The sequence below is a fragment of the Equus przewalskii genome, chromosome 12, assembly GCF_037783145.1.
Source record: "Equus przewalskii isolate Varuska chromosome 12, EquPr2, whole genome shotgun sequence".
Classification (NCBI taxonomy): domain Eukaryota; kingdom Metazoa; phylum Chordata; class Mammalia; order Perissodactyla; family Equidae; genus Equus; species Equus przewalskii.
This window is the reverse complement of record NC_091842.1, coordinates 14894154-14910363: the sequence shown is the minus strand read 5'-3', so window position 1 is coordinate 14910363 and position 16210 is coordinate 14894154. Positions and strand designations below refer to the sequence as shown.

General features: G+C 42.8%; 1 long non-coding RNA gene across 1 annotated transcript in view; it reads left to right on the top strand.

Moving 5' to 3' along the window:
- LOC139074732 (uncharacterized) overlaps positions 1–15536 on the top strand; it is a 46328-nt gene extending 30792 nt beyond the window's left edge. The window contains exon 3 of the long non-coding RNA XR_011524423.1: positions 15454–15536. This is a non-coding gene — a long non-coding RNA (uncharacterized lncRNA). The remainder of the gene's footprint in view (positions 1–15453) is intronic.
- The last annotated feature ends 674 nt before the right edge of the window (positions 15537–16210 follow it).

Below are 16210 nucleotides of genomic sequence, written 5' to 3'. Positions count from 1 at the left end.
GATAGTTTGATAAAATAACTCACCTAACATATTTGCATTTTAATGGAGGCTCTCAATGCCTTAGAGCAGAAGGGCTGTAATTTCAGGCACCCTGGTAAGCAGGTTGGGAAAATATTTTTCTCCAGAGGAGTCTTTTAGTGCTCCTTAAATCTGATCACACTGCTCTGCAGACAGAACAGGACTGACTCTCTGGGCTGATTTCTGTCACGTTCCCAGCCAGATACCTCCTGGGAGAGGGTGAAAGGATAAAAACATAGGCTCTGTTTTATTAAGGATATTGGCAAGAGAAGAAAGGAAACTTATTCAGACGAGGTGGACTCAGGTGTTCAGAGGAAAACAAATAAACCATCCCACTACTCTATCCCCTGATAAAACATCCCTTGGTGGTCATGGAGGAATTACACTGCTTTTCCATATAAGACAACTTGGGCTTTTTGTGCCGTTGTGGAAACAGCTAGGTTTCTTCCCCACTGTTTGACATTTTCCGTGCTTGTTGCTAGATCTTTGACAGAAGCATTAGCTGGGCTGAAGAATAATAGTGTTGTAAGAAAGCTGATAATGGCCTAGAAAAAAAAGTATGTATAATACATACCTTGACATTGAATCGCTGAATACTTTAATAAGTAATGCACACAAACGGAGGCCTTTTGTGTTGACATAAAATGTAAGCTCTACCTTTCTTCACATTGAGAAGCATAAAGAACAGGAGAGGAAAATAGATTGGAGAAATTCAAATATTTTCCTTTGGGGACTTTGATGTGCCAATGTGCTATACACCAATGGGTTTTTAAAAATTTCCTTAAGTATTAGAGAGAGAATGAGAGCAAGAGAGAGAGGAAACAGAGGATGTGTTGCATTTCTCAGTGTTTTCCAGAAACCAGTTCCAAATGTGAGAATCTTATTGTAACATGGCTTTCAGAATCCCAGGGGCCTCCATAGGCTTACATGTAGTGTGCACCAGTGAAGTCAAAAGGGCCCAGGCTCCAGTGACCAGGAGCCAGCGTTTGTGCCAAGATGAATTCATATGACCTGAAATGAAGCATCCTCTTGGATGGAACCATTGGGCAGGACCCATAATCAAAGACAGAGCCTTCTGGGTGAGGAATGAATAAGAGCAATGAAAGTGGTTGGATGTGTGAAGCAGGGTTCAGTGACTTCTGAAGTTGTTTTTTTTTTCCTGAGGAAGATTCGCCATGAGCTAATATCCATTGCCAATCCTCCCCTTTTTTTGCTTGAGGAAGATTCACCCTGAGCTAACATCTGTGCCAGTCTTCCTCTACTTTGTACGTGAGATGCCTCTACAGCATGGCCAATGAGTGGGGTAGGTCCATGTCTGGGATCCAAACCTGTGAACCTGGGCTGCTGAAGTGGAGTGCGCAGAACTTTACTCGGCCATGGGGCCGGCTCCCATTTCTGCAATTTTTTGATTTAGAGTTTTGGAAAAAAAAATCCTTATACATTTCCATTGTAAAGACCCCCCTACTAGAGTGTCAGATGATAAACTTGAAGCCTTTCATTCCTGTCTCTCATTTTCAAGATTTCTCTGCAAAAGCTGTCTCTACCCCCTTCCTCCCATCTTTCTCTCATCCTTCCTGCAGTTACTGAAATGCCTTTTCCCCGGTGACAGCTCTCTCCCTACCTAATGGCGTGGAACTCTGACCCCAAAGATGCCTGGTTGCCTCCTGCAGATTATACTTAACTCTGACTAGAAACTGAGTTGGTTAGGATGTAAGCTTGTCTTTGAGTAACAGAAAATAAGGCTTACAGTGGCTTGAAAGAACAAAGATACTTACTTGTTTCATGTAACAAGAGTTCTGCTATTAGGAGTTCATTTGCTGTTTGCTCAGAGTCCCTCATAGATTTAAAAAATGTGGCTAGTGTGACTGAAGAAATTAATTTTTAATTCAATAACAAGAGATCTGCTGTTAGGAACAGCAACTTCCTAATGCCATCAAGGTCTAGGCTCTTTCTCATTTTCCACTCTGTCACTCTGTCATCTCTGAGTGTGGACACTGGGGCCTCATGCTTAATGCCTCGTGGTCACCAGAGGGCTGCTGGAACCCTTCACTTTCAAGGAAGGAAGCAGGGATCTGGGTGACAAAAAGGATCCTTCCTTTATCAAGGAGGAAAAACATATTTCCCAGAAGTCCGCCAACAGACTGGCTCTCACGACTCATGGCCCAGCACTAGGTCACATGGCTCTCCCTGGCTGCAACAGGGCCTGCAAAGATTGGTGTCTTGCCAAGGGAAATAGGATTGTCATAATTAACTTAGACTCATCATGGTTCATTGCCTGGAAATGAATAGGTCCTGCTAGGAAGAAAAACATTGAGAGTGGGCAGACAGCTGCAGTGGATAGCTACGCTTAGCTGGTACATTTTCATCCTGCTATTCGTTTATGCCACAGATGTGTATCTTACTCTGTGGCATAGGTATGTCCCTGGGTGGTGGCAGTAAATATTTATATAAAAAAAATTATTTTTTCACTAAAAAAGATCTAAGATGGATTTATACGATAAGTATTTTGCTCAAGATTATACCAAATCACATGCTTAAAATGGTAATAATACAGATGTTGAAATACAAAACGCTACAGGTAATTTCCATGTTTGAGCAATAGATGTGTTCCAGGAAAGTGCCCCTAAGGTGAGTTTATGTAAAGTGAATCCTGTATTCCCTTTAACCATTATTATGAAATCGGAGCTATATTCCCATTGGAAAACATTATTCTGTAGGTGGTAGATGTAGCTGACAAATGATAGCAGGTGAAGTTTCTATATGGTGGCTCAGCTCCCAAACTTGGCTTTGCATCAGAATCACCTGCTGGAGTTTTCTAAAACTACAAAATTCCCAGACTTTTCTTCAAATAGGTGGAATCACAGTCTCTGAGACAGAGGCCTGGGAAGCTGTGGATTTATAAAGCTTCCCAAGTGATATTGATACACAGGCAGGGGTAGGAATCATTGTCATAGACTCAGACTCATCGAATTATAGAACTTAATAGGATTTTGAAATAATTTGGCCCAACCCATTCATTGTACAGGTGAGAAAAGGGAAGTTATAAGCCTTGCTGGTGGACACAGAAGTCTGTAGCGGCCGAGCCTTGAATTCAGTCTTCTTACTCTGATGCTTGTGCTCTGGCAGGAGATCACCCTGCTGGGGAAGGGATTCAGGCTATTTCACATAGCGCTTCCAGAGTTTTATTGTATTTTCCGAACCTGCAATCTACTGCTTGCCTTCATGGCTCTTACTCCTCTCTTTGACCAGAACTTTCCTCAGAATGTAAGATTTTCTATGGGAGTCATCAAACTCTTTATTCTTAGAACTTGTTCTTTTGGGCCAAAGATATACATTCCCTCATAGAGCCAGGCAACATAATTACAACTCAGCAGGGGCTACTAATATCAAAAAGGGTTCACCCCAAACGGAAATCTTAAATCTGAAGATTTTATAACCTTGTTTTGTTAGCAATTTTGTTCAAAATTTTGCAAAATGAGCTTCTCTGCATTAAGAAGTTATTAATGACAGGCCCATGAAGCTAGCTTATTGTAAGGGAAAGGAGAAGGATGCTAAGATTTCATTTATTAGACAGACTTCTTTCTGAATGCTTATTGCATCCTGGATATGGTTCCAGATGCTGCTATAAGGGAGGTTGCAGAAAGGCTTTGGGAGGTGGGCGAGGGAGAGTATTGACAGACCTTTGTACTGGAGTGTGATCCCTGCAACAATACGGAATGGACCGAGCACAGTGATAGCAGGGAGGAAGAGACTAACTTCTTTTGGGGGAGGCATCGGAGGGTGCTTTATACATGAGATGTGACTTCTGAGTTCAATCTGATGGTGAGTAGAAATTCAAAAAGAGAGCAAAGAGGACAGATATGCCATGTCTGTGCGGACTACACAGACAAAGGCCTGGAGGCGTGCAGCAGCCTGGTATGCTGAGGGAACTCTAAGTGTGGTATGAGATATGGTAGATGTTGGAAATAGCAGTGAAGAGGAGGTCAGCTCGGGAAGGACTTACGTGAGAGATGAGCGCATTTGAACATCATCCCACAAACAACAGGGACATTTCCGAGAACTTCCAGCAGAGGAGTAGCAGGCTCAGGTGGAGGCTGCCCTGGTGGGGGACATTCTGAAGGCAGGAAATTGTGTAGGGGCCATTGCAGTAGTTTGGGTAAGAGATTTCCATGGGGTAGGAATAGTGAGGATAAAGAGGAAGGGAAGCCAGTAGGTGTGTAAGAGGTTGAGTTGACAGAACCTGGTGACTGGATATAGAAGATGAGAGGAGGGCAGAGACAAGAGCAGTCTTCCTGTTTCACTTCCTGGGAACAGAGCAACAAGAGGAAAATTTTGTTTTGTTTTGTAGGGAATATAGTAAGTTTACCGTTGGCTCTTGACTTGAGGTACCTAAAAGATATTTGATGAAATTTCGATAGGCAAGAGAGAACTTTCTACAGCTTTGAGATTCATCATTTTGATGTTAACATATTGATCTCCCCTGTTGTGTAAGGGGAGACCTGAGGCCATAAGCCGTGGGACTCCTACCGCTCAAGGAGTCAGCTCTCGCTGCATAACAAGTCATTCCAAACTCAGAGACTTAAAACAACAAGCATCTGTTACTTCTCATGATTTGCGTTTGGCTGGGTAGTTCTTCTGGAGTGGGTGGCCAGCTGAGGCTGGATGATCCATGCTGGCCACTGCCACATGTCTGGTGGTTGGCTTGATGTGAGCTGGGGCAATAAAATGATTTAGTCACACGTATCTCATCAGCCAGCAGGCTAGCCCAGGCTTGTTCATAGGGTGGTGGTCAAAAGATCCCCAAGAGTTACAAAAGAGGGAAAACTCCAATGCACAAACATTTTTCAGATTTCTGCTTATGTCTCATTTTCCATCTGTCATTTGCCAAAATAAGTCACCTGGTAAGCCCAGGGTTAGTGTGGGAAGGGGCATAGATACAGAAAGGGGAATTACTGTGACTAGTTTTGCAAACGCTCTCCCACAGGGGCCTGACAGGTGGAAATGGGGCCCATGAATATCTGAGTGCCTACTTAGTGCCTGGCAGCTTGCCAGGCAACTTAGAGCAGCTGAGAGAGGTAAGAAATCAGCTCAAAGTCATACTAAGTGGATGAGCTGTCATTTAAACCTTGCTCCTTCTAGATCCAAAGTTTGTGCGTGATTACACCTGCACTCTCTATCTAATTAGTATAAGCTCCTTGTATCTGCAAACCCTCATGATGTCCTCAGAACCCCTTTTGTTGCCCCGAAACAATCATAAAAACAAACAAAAAAGAGTAAAGTGACCCTTTCGCATTTTGAGATTCGAGGTTGTATGCTTGTATCTGACCATTTGTTCTTGGCTATGACTGAGGCTAATTGTTTGCCTTACAGCTGGTTAGGCCTATTAGGACCTTGAGTGCTGCTAGCACGTTCTGAGGTTTGGCACATTTGGCTTGGGATGACTCACAGGGAGTGTTAGGCTTGCCTTTGAAAGGTGTTTATTTTTCCTCATTAAGTCTGTGTGCAATCTATTCTTTCTGCAAGAATGACGATTTCTTCCTTCAGGCTTGCTTTCAAGAGGAGTGCCCTGCAGCAGGTGCCTTGCCGCATCCTCACTCCCCTCATGTCAGCGAGTCTATTTTCCATGGTTAGCTCTTAGCGGAGACTCTGTGTGTGGGGTTTTTATTGCATGAGAAAGTGTAGAGTGTGGGGATTATCGGAAGGCCCTGGGCAAGTTGCTTCCTCTGTGATTCCCCTCCTGGCTTATGAAATGAGAGGGCTGGACCAGATGAAAGGCAAGTTCACAGCCACCTCTAGGAGCTAACTGTGATTTTTAATCCTTGCTTCTTGGGTCACAGGAGAAGGTCAAGGGTCTGGGTTAGCTTGCTGTACAAAGTTCTGTGTGATCCTGAACCCAAATGTCTCTCTAGTGTCATTTCCTGCCACTGCCCTTCATGGCCATGCTGTAACACTAGCTATTTCCTAAAAACCCATGTGTCCTTATGTCCTCACTCTGCACGTGTGGTTCCTCTTCCTGGAAGGTTCTTTCCTTTCTTATCCTTAAAATCCCAGCTCAAACCTCAGAGGTAGCAGCCTCTGTGAACTCTTCCACAATCTCTACCGCTCCACCCAAGCTCCTGACATTATTGGGGACTCGTCCCTCTGCCCGCTGGTGTCCTGTGTATGTCTCTAGTGAAGAAAGATCATCCTGTGTTGCATTTTTGTGGCCCTTCCTTGGATTGGGAATTCCTTGAAGGACGTGGCTTGGTTCTTTGTATCTCTAGCTTCCTAGTACATTGCTTGGCACATAAATGATGCTCAGTTGACAACAGATTGAATAGCTGCCTCCATCCTATCCTGCAAAGTCTCCAGCTCCTCCAGCTTTTTCTGATGGGGTGCTGACCTCCATTTCATAATGCTGGGACAATGCATTGTAATTGCCACTGCCCCTCTAAACAATAGGGGTAACATCTTAAGGTTTGGCAGAAAGGTGGGGCATCTCCAGCTTCTGGGTGCCTATTATTGAATTCCAGGCAAGTTCCAGCTTCCTTTACCTGTGTTTTCACTAGTCTCTGGTTTGTGGTGATCTGAGGTCCTTGGAACTTTCTAGTGCTGGCAGAGAATGATCAACTAGGCACTGGTTTCTGAAACTGCAGATGGACTGAGGAGTAATCTAATCAGGGAATGTGCCAGATGGATTGAAGGAAGGAAAACCAGCAGGCAGAGGAATAATGTAGAGGGATATCACAGAAGTCAAGGAGCTTCCATGCTTGGGTTGCTGGGAGGATGGTGGTGGTGCCATTTGTGGAAGTGCGTAATGCAGGAAGAGGATCAGATTTAGGAGGTAAGAAGATAAATGTTTATCATACCAAGCCTGAAGTGTTTGTGGGACATCCTTGTGGAGTTGTGCAGTAGGCAGTCAAAATGCAGACTTGAGGCTGAGGAGAAAAAGGTCAGAATCATAGCGAGAAAGACTAAGCTTACTGAAGTTGACAGGGTAGATGCAAGAGAATATACAGAGACGAGAGGAAGTTGGTGAATGGATACTTGGAGAACATCTATTCTAACAAAGAGCCGGAGGGATGCAGAAAGATTTAGGAGTTTCAGAATAATATAAAACCACTGAAATTTATGGAGAAGAATTTGTCAAGAGCTCGTTTGGAGATTCTAACAGGGAAATCTTATAGATCTTCAATGAAAAATAGAACTTATCTTTATGGAAGGATATCCTCCTCAACTGTGTGCAGAGTGTTTGCAGGTTTGCGCATGAAGACTCCCCCAGCCAATCTGATCTGCTGAGGCAGCTCAGGCAGTGGTCGAGAAGGCAGATTTCACATGGGAGTGGGGACAATTCCAAGAAGATGGGAATGATTAGAGTGCCACATGACACAGGGACTCACTGGAGTTTCCGTACTCGTGGAATTCTTGACTCCTCTTTTTTTTGAATAATGTGTTGTTTTACTCCCTCGTCTTTCCCTAAGAGAGAGGGGTGTATTTCTGGTTCACAAGTACAGTAACTGGATTCAGGTGGAATGACCACTGTGCTTTAATTAATTAATTAATTTTTCCTGTTCACTCAGGCCTCAGAAAGAGGTTACTTTATTGGAAGCTATTTTCTTTTCTTTTTTTAATCTAAACATTAAGAATTCTTATTTATTTATTGTGATAAAATATATAGGAAACTTAGAATTTTAACTTTTTTTTTTTTTTTGTGAGGAAGATTGGCCCTGAGCTAACATCTGTTGCCAATCTTCCTCTTTTTGCTCGAGGAAGATTGTTGCTGAGCTAACATCTGTGCCAGTCTTGCTCTGTTTTGTGTGGGATGCTACCAAAGTGTGGCTTGAAGAGTGATACTAGGTCCCCACCTGGGATCTGAACCTGCGAATCCTAGGCGGCTGGAGTGCATGAACTTAACCACTACGCCACCAGGCCGGCTCCAGTTTTAATCCTTTTTAAGTGTACAGTTTAGTGGCATTTAGTACATTCACAGAGTTGTGCAACATCACCACTATCTGTTTCCAGAAACTTGTCATCCCAAACAGAAACTCTGTACCCGTTAAACAACAACTCCCCATTCTCCTCTCCCCCTCACCCTGGGGAACTTCTGTCTACTTTCTGTTGCTGTGAATTTACCTAGTGTAGGTACCTCGTATAAGTGGAGTCATACATGCTTATCTTTTTGTTCCTAACTTATTTCTCTCAGCATATCCTTGGGAAGTCTTGACAGCTCTCTGGAACTTGGCTATCCCAGTCTTGGATACGGATTTCTGGAGTACGCGACATAATTTCTCAATTATTTTCTCAGAGGCTTTTTCTCTGCCCCCTCTTAAGAAAGTGAATAAAAGTTTTTCTCCAGAAAAGCCATTTTGCACATTTTTAATAAAACTTCCAATTGTAACAGTTGTGTGATGGTAGCCTTGGTGGTGGTTTCAACTTTTGCCAAAGGCCTTTTATGGAGCAATAGCGGCAGATGGTGGCACTGAGCCACAGCGAAGGCACCCTGCATCACGCCTCCTGGCCATACAGGGGCCCCTGGAAACCCTTTGTTGTGTGATAGAATGTCTGGGCTTCCTTATTCTGAGTAATTGCGACCCTGTCTTGTGAGCACTGTCACATGTCAAAACACTTCTTCATTTTAATAGCTTTAATAAAATTTTTTTACAAGCCCCAATTCTTTTTACTATTAGATTCAACAGACATAAAATTACTCTGCCAAATTGCTATAAAAGTTTCTAAATGCTTATTCCCAATTTCTGTAATTATCTGGTCGAGGCCCCTCCTTCCTGGACGGCACCCTGGGCAGCCCTGGCACGCGTGGCGGCAGGTTGCTTGGGGCGCGCTTTGACGGATGCGGTGAAAGGTATCTGCTCCCAAGACACCTTTTCCTATTACTGACTCTTTACCCCTCATGCTGTGGGAGGGGACTGGATTGCCTGAACTGATCTCTAACCGTGACCCAGCTTCTGGGCAAGAGGCCCTCTTCCAATTGCTCTATATCGTATTTGTGTTAGGAGCTCTGATGTGAAGTAGTGAAACCTCATTGGCTGGAATTCTTATTTGGAACTTGCAGTTGTCAAATTTGATTGTCTCAAGACACTGCTGTAGGGCTCTGTGGTATACATTCCCAAGGGGAGCCATCAGCATGCCGCCCAGGAAATCCCCTGGGCCACCTTGCTGAGCTAAATGGTGCAGACCTGCAATATATATGCCAATTGCCAGCCCCACTTTTTTGTTTCATTGATAATATTCAAGTCTCTGCATGATTCCTGATACTGACAATTGGGTATCTTCTATAATTAAACAAGTTAATTCAATGTGGAGTCTCCATTGGCAGGTCTTCCCAAGTCTTGAGGGGAGCTGGGATCCTGAGAAATCTTATCCAGGCCTATATTTGGGCTCCACAGATAGGCAATACTATACTATACTTCTGCTTCGAGGGTCATGATTAAAGTCAGAAGATAGCCTCTTAGCATAATAAATCGCAGAATGCAAGCCAGTGGACTTCAAACACCTCAGCATAGCAGGAGGCGGTGTGGTGTACTGCACAAAATATGGATATTGGCGTTTAGACCTGGGTTCAGTTCTTCCCCTGCCACTTATAATCTGTGTGAGTCTGGGCTGGTACTTAACCTCTCAGAGCCTCATGGATTAAAAGTGTTAGGAGGATTAAATGAGTGTCTATGGAGCCTGGTGCCTGGCGTACAGCAAGCATGCGCATGTTGGTTGCCGTCTCCGCTGTGATTTCTCCACTGTGGTCCGGAAAGCGGCTTTGGAATGCTCAGGTTATAGGTGGAAGGCACAGTCAACTGCTTCACAGCAGTGGTTGAGAACAGATTTATACTGCCTGCTGTTGCATGCTCTTTTTTTTTTTTTTTCTGGAGAGTCGGCAGTCCTCGTTTTGTAAAGAGATTGTGTTTGGTAGCAGTAAACAGGCTTTTAGCAAAATGGCTCTTTAATCCTGTTCAAGCATATTCTGCACTCACAATAAAAATGCAGATGAAAACTAAAATGAGATATCACTTGTTGCCTATTGGTTGGGCAAAGATCAAGAGTTTGATACCATGCTGGGTTAGGGAGGGTACTAGACAGCAGGCACTAGGGGGAGAGTAAATTGGAATGGAGTTTATGGAGAGCAATTTAGCAATGTCTATCAAAATCTCAAATGCACATTTTACCTCTAGAAATGTATTTATGCTTGCTTATGTTCAGAATAAAGTATTTACTGATAGAATGTCATCTCCAAGAAATATTTTTTATCTTTTTTTTTTTTGAGGAAGATTAGCCCTAAGCTAACATCTGCTGCCAATCCTCCTCTTTTTGCTGAGGAAGACTGGCCCTGAGCTAACATCCATGCCCATCTTCCTCTACTTTTTATATGTGGGACGCCTATCACAGCATGGCTTGCCAAATGATGCCACGTCCGCACCCGGGATCCGAACGGGTGAACCCTGCCTGGGCCGTCGAAGCAGAACGTGCGTGCTTAACCGCTGCGCCCTCTGGCCGGGCCCTTCAAGAAATATTTTTAAGTGAAAGATGCAAATGGTGAAGAATGTGTATAGTTTACATTGCATATGTAGTATTTATATTAAACAAAAAGAGAAAACTCCAACTCATTCATATATCTGAAAAAGAACATTTTGGGCTGACCCGGACACGTTTAGCTGTGGAAACATAAAGGGAACAAAATGGGATGACACTGTTTGCAGGAACGTGTGTGACAGTCTTCTCCGTAGGTGTAAGGCTCGGGTCTTCCACAGCTCTCATCTCCAGTAGCTCACATGAGGTCAAGTTGAGTCTGTTTGGCTGTTCCGCTCTCAGAATAAATGAATGAATGAAAGAACAAGGGAACTTGACATCTCTCCTGAGCTTGCAACTGAATGAATCCTGCCGGTGGGAGCCAGGGAGTTACTATACTACTGTATTCACCTAATGTTCACTGCGAATATTTTGGGAGATCACAGTTGCCAAGGTGGAGAAGAAGAACCAGCGCCCATAAAGCCTGAGGCCATGTAACCTGATTAGTAATTGCTAGAAAGAGCCAGAAATATTATACAAGAGAACCTAATGCGTGGCTCCATTTGAAAGGGTAATTTACATAGAAAACTTCTTGTGACCAGGTCAGTTTTATTAGTTATTTTATTTAAAAAAATTATAAATTTTTGTGATAGAAAATAAAGAGAAGCAAAAAATAATAATTAGCAATCCCACTAGCCAGATACAGCCACTGTTAACATTTTGGGATGTGTCCTTCCAGTCTCCACTTATAAAATACACACACACACACTCACGTATGTACATTCCCTTTCCTAATCCCATTTTTGTTACATAAAACAAATGTTTTACATGTTTATATCTATGTTTTCCATTTTACATAAAACAAAAATTAGAATTATTCAAGTCAGTTAAAAAATGTACGTCCTTGTTTGGTCTTGTTTCTACCTCTCTCCTTTGCCACACTGAAGCAGTGGTTAGTGTTCTCCTTCTCTAGGTCATTCTCACACTCTGAGATTCTTCCTCTCCACTCTACCATATTCTAACGCTCTGTTCTCATTATTCTCCATAACATTAAGACGATTTCTCCTACAACCATACAGAATGACTTTTGGTTTCCTGAAATGCCCTGTTTCTTTTCTTTTGTGACTTCTTCAGGACCCCTCTCTGCCTTGAAAGTCACCCCAAATCCCAATTTCTCTTATTGCTTTGTGTTCTTTAGGCCTCAGCTCTCAAATGTCATTTCCACAAAGAAGGCTTACCTGGCTGTCCATTCAATTAGATGCCCTTTCCCTATCCTGTGCAGACTTCAGAGTCTTAGTAAACTCATTGCCTACTGTAATTTTTAGCTTTCTTATCTGTTTCTTCTACCAGACTGTATCCTCAAGTGAAGGAACAAGGTCTTAATCAACCTAAATTTCCTGGAAGCTGGTGACAGGACTAAGCAAATAGATGTTCAATAAATGTAGATTGATTGAGTGAAAGACTAAAATGCATGCAATGCTTTCCACTTTACATGAGGGCTTTCACATGCCTTACCTTGCTAGCTAGCTCTCTACTGCTGGTATTTCTATTTAGGTGGAGAGAACACGTCTTATGAGTTACCTTGGGCTGTTCTCTGCCCATTCATCACTCCTCTTCATGCGAGTGAAGGGATCTCTCTGACTGGTAGTCTGGGAAGAATAATCTGGACATGCTCAGCTCTGTGCAGCCCTCCTATTTCTCTTGGGAGTGAGATAATCACCAAGAGTCTGAGGTTTCCTCTACTCCTCAAGCCCTAAGCCTTAACTGGACAGCATATGGTGGCTTGCCCCAGCTCAGTGTGGTCTGGGAATGGCCTGAATGAGTCATCTGTCTCATCTGGGGTTCAGGTGACAAGCCCATTTATCTCTCATTCTACTCTATCGTCCAACTCTGTCTTTCTCAGGGATAAGGATGAAAATTCGGGTCTCCATCTTCTTTGTTTTGTTTTTCTACTTATTTAGGGAGGGGGTAGGGAAGAGACATATATTTATTGAGGTACCCTTGGCAACCCCAAGGGGTGATTTGACTATTATTCCCACTTAATTAATTGATGAGGAAACTGAGACTCTGAGCAGTCAAATGACAGGTCTATAGTCACGGTGTTTCTGGGACCTGATATCAGGCCCTCTGACTCTCCAAACTGTGTTCTCCATTCAGGCTAATTTTTGAGTTTTCCTCCCACTATCTGGACTGCAAGCTGTAGCTGGAATTCCCACACGGAGTGGAAGGAGGAGCTCAGGAATCGTAAAGTCCCTTCCAAGTCTGAGTCTGTAATTCACCTCCTGGGCTGGCATGTGCTTGTCCATTTCTTTGTTATCCTTCCCCACGGGGCACATGCTAAGTGTTCAGTAAATGTATGCTTACCACCAGCCTGATCATTTAGCATGAGAGGCCCTCAAGAACAGAAACAGAAACAGGCTGTGTAAACATTCACTACAGATGGTTGCAAAGGAGCTATGAAGTCATGTCTTCAGTATGGGAAGCACTGAGCAATGGTTTTCTCAGTCACACCCATAGGCACAGGTCAAGACGCCATCAATCACATCATCCTCAGAAATGAGGACTGTCAACAGAAGCGTGAGTGTAGGAGCTGGTGGGCGGCCTCACCACTGGCTCCACCCCCTACTTGGGGGAGCTGAGCCAGGCTCTCTGTTACAGCAAGCAGTTTCTCAAATAAGTCCAGCCTTGGAAAACAGTTTCCCTTTACTTTTTATGTGTTTTCTGGGCTTTGAAACCCATGGGTATTTTGAGGGAAACATAGCCCATATGTTTCTGATTTACTTACGTTAAACTTGCCAGAAGTTTCTTTTGTAAAATCTATTTCACGTCTGGGAAACCTTTTTAGCCTGTTTTTAAAAAGCCTTTTAGACTGGATCTTCACACTCAAAAGGAAGCAGAGAATTGAAACAATTATTAGGATATAATTGAGACCAGAAAACCCTTTTTGCCTTTGTTACCTGAGCATTTCTTGGAAAAGGTAAAGCTAGGAGGCCTTTGTGATAAAAGTAATTGTTCTAGTTACCCACTTCACATTTCACGTGTGGACACAATCTTTAAAGACTAACATTTTTCTTCAAAGTACCGTATGCAAGGTTTTGGTTTTCTAGTTAAGTTAATCTTGGCTAAATGTCCCTGGTCTGTTTCCTATTCAGAAATCTCTGAATTTGAGTAGGTTATAAATTTGATGAAGTGCTTTTATTTATTTATTCTTTGCTTGGAGGAGAGACTGACATAAATCCAAGGAAAAATAAATGTACATAAAACTTTCAAGCTATACTACTAACTTTCAGATGGTAAGTATTATTATTTTTATTAGCGATAACTGTCAAAGTACTGAATAGTGGTTGGGAGAGTTGAAGTGGTGGGAGAAAGAATGTTTTGGGGAGAAATAGGGACAACCCACTTAAGAAACTGGGAAGGCAATTTATAGCCAACCCACCCCAAATACACATCAATTTGAGAAGCTAAAACTCCTTTTATAGCCATGTAAATTCTTAACCTAGAACGCTGGATGCTGGTGTGAAGAGCTGAGACCTCCTAAAAGGCAGAGCAGAGTCCCCCCACCCCCAACCACCAGCAGGGCTGTATTTATCACATAACAGCTACTGCCTATTGCCAACTTTCAGCCGAATTTTCAGCTTTTCCCTTAAACTTTATAACATTTTCATAAAGTGAAGTTTTGATTTTGCTATCTTATTTTCCACTTTCATTCCTTTGCAAACTTGAACGTATGCTTTCACTGAAAGGTGTTTATGCTGAGATGTTCTAGAAATTACAGCTAGCAAAAGTAGACAATGTGACAGACAGGGAAAAATGAAAGGTCTTTGGGACAGAGCACAGACCTTAAAAGTGGAACATAGGTTCCAAATCAGTCACAGTCCTTTAACTTTCACAATGCATGAAATTCCCAAAAGGAGTGGAGGTGATGGTAAAGATGAGGGAAGGAGAATGGTGAAAAGGTTGATTCCCAGGATGTCTTTTGTTCTCATTGGGACTCCTTGCTGTTGGCTTCTTCCTTTGAGCAAAGGCTTTTAGCATCACTTACGGCTGTGTTCATGTGCATCATTGTCTCTCTATCCTTCTCAGTCTTCTGGGAAAGAAATCAAACGATGCACTTTTGATCAAGACAGAGTCATGATGATCATGTTATCAAACCTTTTTTTTAATGGTTGAAGAAGCCAAGACCCAGAAAGAAAAGCGACTCCCCCATGGCCACACCGCTGGTTAGTGGCTAACCTAGGACTCAAAACAGAGTCTGTTGACTTCTTTTCCAGAGCAATCACAGCAAGTGCCAAGATATAATTTGTCCTCATAATATACATAAGATGCTCAAAATTGCAAAATATTGATACCTTTTATAGTTTGTTATTTGGACATTTGAAATTTTACAAATGTGAACTTTCAGGTAGTTATACTTTACTAGATGTTGCTTCATAAAATTTCAACCTGAAGTTTCATATGTTGAGCTGGTATAAATTTAGAGATTGCTGTCCTGTCCCCAAAAGCATACTACTTTTTTTGCCTACTTCAAAGGGTTTATTTTGGTGCCAGCCCTGTGGCTGAGTGGTTAAGTTCGCCGGTTCCACTTCCGTGGCCCAGGGTTTCACCAGTTTGGACCCTGGGTGTGGACCTAGCATCTCTCAACAAGCCACGCTGAGGCAGCGTCCCACACAGCACAGCCAGAAGAACCCACAACTAGAACATACAACTATGTACTGGGGGGCTTTGGGGAGAAGAAGAAAAAAAAATAAAAAGGCTTATTTTTAAATATGAGAAACTATGGGTTTTTTTGGCTCAAATTAAACCAGAAACAAACCAGATGAAACCTTAACTTTCATTTTCTCCCCTTGGAATTATGCCCTGATTCACCTGAATACTTGCCTCACCAAAACGGATCTGTAACTCAGTAGGTTCCATGCTTGGTTCTGTCTCCCTATCTAGGTGGATTTGGACACATTGCTTACCATCGCCCCCGCTTGGCTTCAATTCCATTATTTGAAGAAGACAGTACTTGGATTAGATAGGTAAGTTTCTTTCTGGCAGTATATGATCACACTCAAAGCAGACATTTTTCTTTCAGTTTCTTTGCAAAAAGTGGAGGAAGGCAAAAAAAGGTATAGTAGCTAATCCAGAATGCCAGCGACTCCAATCTTTCACATGGGAAAAGAAAAGCAAATACCCCAGGCAAACTGATCACAACATTTTCTGAAAACTTTATCAGGTGGCTCATGCTGGCACTTGTGTAGTACTGTTGCTCTCTGACGGTGCACTGTGAGGCGTTTTGCTGGTACAGTTGTTTTGACCAAGTGCCCTCACATGTTACTGAATTCTTGACGCAGGCATTTCCCATACAATGCTGAACTCAATCCTCTTGAAAGAATAATTCCAGGTTGATTCCGTATGCAGGGTTGGATGAGTGTGATAAACATTGTCATTGTTTGTCTTAGGTACAGGGGACAAAATATTCAGCTGCTTTTTATCGGATAAACCACAACTCTAAACGTAATGTAGAACAATGCCACTTTCTTCAAACAGGAAATCGCCACCGGCTTCTCAGCGTGGCAGTAAAGATGCCATGTGTGTGACCTCGTTTTCAATATTCACTGGGTTACATTATTGTGTGTATTATCATGTGCAAATTCAGATTTGGAAGGGCAGCTTGTAGTTGGGTTTCCATTTATCAAAATCTCTTGCACAA